This window comes from Pteropus vampyrus, unplaced genomic scaffold (assembly GCF_000151845.1).
Source record: "Pteropus vampyrus isolate Shadow unplaced genomic scaffold, Pvam_2.0 Scaffold517, whole genome shotgun sequence".
NCBI lineage: Eukaryota > Metazoa > Chordata > Mammalia > Chiroptera > Pteropodidae > Pteropus > Pteropus vampyrus.
In genome coordinates, this window is record NW_011889298.1 from 779726 (window position 1) to 782689 (window position 2964).

Genomic DNA, 2964 nt, shown 5'->3' on the forward strand with positions numbered 1-2964 from the left:
TTACATATCAAAAGATTCATTAAACTGCTTTGACAAAGCCCTTCATGCCCCACCTACCACAGCAGAGAGGAGCTGGCAGAAACTAGGATTTAAGACTCTGTTTCCCTCCAGTCTCTGCAAATAGTCAATGTGGGGTTAAAAGAACCTGCTTTCTACCCAATTACTCACAGGTTATAGAAAAAGACATTTTCACTTTAAAGCAACTAGAATAATCTGTGTGAAATTATATTTCCTAATTTCACTTACACGAAACAATGTTAATAAAAATATCCAAACCGCTTTCTTAAAAACTCAAAAAATTTTTCATTTTTGCATTAAATTAAGTTTTAAAAAGTATACTGCCTACCCCTAACTATTTTATAAAATAGCATGACTTAGTGATTAGACTTTGTTTAGGCAGATTCTTCCTCTAGATTTCTTTTAGATTTTTTCCCCTTTTTTCTGCTCAATATATATGCTCATTGCCTAAAATTATATATCTACATATATATGCAAATACACAAACATATATACAAGAAATGAAATCAGTCATAATCCTCTCCTCAAATCCCTTTTTATGCATTTTTCTATCCAGTTAAAATGATACTGTATACACAATTCTGTGTCCTGATGCCTTGAGGTTCTTGTACACTAAGAGTTGACTAACTCAAAAACTATTTATACTACATTAAATTAAGTGTGAAAGTTATGATACAAATAATGTGTAACAAAGTACAGAGAATGAAGAAATCACTAGGATAGCTTTTCAAAAGAGATGTGACTTTGACCCAAAGGACAAAAGAAGGACATTTGGGGAAAGAAAAAACTTAGGCAACAAAGTAGTTCTTTGACGAAGAGTAGAGTAGCCATCTAGGTAAAGCAAGAGATTTATACTAATGAGAAGATGCCCGTGAGAAGGAATGTTGGAGACATGGTTTGGATTGCTCTAGGAGATGAGACAAGGCATACTGATGAGCAGCCAGGTGTAGATGTAGCAGCAATTTCACTTAAGGAATAGGAAGAGATGAACTTGGAAAAGATTCTGTTTGATCCTCGTATAACACTGTCAAATTGTAGTTTTAATTATATATAAAATCATATATACGTGTGTGTGTGCATGATTTTGCCATGTTTCAAAGCACAACCCTTTTCTTTCTAAAGAAATTACACGTTGGAACTTATTTTAGAAAAGATTAGCAAAATTGGACTAAGTCTCTTTTCAAGTAACTGCACTGAGTTGGTCTATTATTTTTACAAATGTAACTTTTTACTACCAAAAAGCATCCTGGAAGCCTGTAATTAGTAATTACAAGTAATGCAATGACTTTTAAAAACATCATGCAAAAACAAGAAGAGTATATGTAGAGTTCTTTTTTTGTACCATAATTTAACTTTAGGGAAGAGATTTTTTAATAATAAATATTTAATATATTTTTGAAATTTCATCCAAAAGACTTTGTTTTCTGACTGTAATTTAGCAAAAAGTAAGTTAAATGGGTGCTGGAAAAGATTAAATTTATTCTTGTTTTGAATTTACACTACAAACCCTCGACTCCATATTTTTAAAAAATTAAACCGAAATCTTATTTCAGCAATAAAAAGAACAAGAATAGAAGGGATGGGAGAAGGTGCTGCTTTCTAAAGTTTTGATGTGTGTTTGTTTTTTAATTTTCAGTATTTATCTATAATGCAAGACTCACTTATCTCAAAAGTAACTATTTAAAAAAATTCTTATTAAAGAATAAAACCTATATTTAAATTACTCATATAATGTAATTAGACTTCTTCAAGTATTTGTAAATTGTCTCATGAAGAATTTCCTTTATTCTTATTCCACTTAGCGTTAACTAAAGTCTTTCAGTTTTAGACAATATTATTCTACAAATTATACACATTGGGATAAATTTCGGGGAGGTGGCAGGTAAGCAAAAGCACTTTACAAACTATCACTCGTTCTTTTTATCCAATTTTTGTGTGCAATATATTATGAATAGCACAACTGAATGACTTTTCACTTGTTATCCAGATGCTTATGTTTCAGTTAAGATATGTGATTCATAAGACTAGTAGCAGCTGAAATTACATCACTTCTGGAAAAAAAAATCCCTTTGGTTATCTCACTGGCCACCGGCCCCCTTTGTTTTACTCATAATGATAATTCTGCATTATATCTAGAGTCAAGTAAATGGAACAAGATAGTTAAATAAGGGGTATGTATTTTAAATAGGTGACCAGATACTAACTTCCTTCATTCATTAATTTTAACAGCAAAACAGAACTTAACTATGGCCTAAGAGTTTTGACTTAGAGGGGCCTCAAAGGATATTGTCCTCATTTCATATGTCACTGCTTCCAATATGAGGAAGCACAGACCTCCTATGAAACACAAAGCATATTCATCATGTTACTTAGTGTAGTTAGAAAAAAAAGGCTATAAACAATTAAGAAATGATTTGGAGTGATTTAACAAATAATTTTATGAAAAAAACACTATTTTTCGTAAATAGTGCCAAGGCATTGCCTGTGTCTCAATTTAATTTTCACAACAAACTTAACTCTCCTGACTTCTGGAGTTAACTCTCCAGATTCTCTGGCCAGGGATATTATAAATAAGTATGTGCTATTTTACTAATATATTTAAAATCCCAGGGTAATCTGTTAAATTCTCTATCTCTTTTTCACTGCCTCTGCCCAAAAGTTAATGTGCTATAAGATAATAAATGTCTTATAGAGCGACATTTAAAGTATTTTAAAATGCCACTACTGGATGCTTTTTTACCTCATACTATGTGTTTATCTTAAATAAATTTTAATTTTTAATTTTCCTTTTAATAGCTTTACTGAGATATAATTGGCACACAATAAACTGAACATGTTTAAATGTGTAATTTGACAAGTTTTGACATATGTACATATCTGTGAAACCATCACAATGATAATGAACATATCCTTTACCCCCAAAAGTTTCCTCATCTCCTTTGTAAT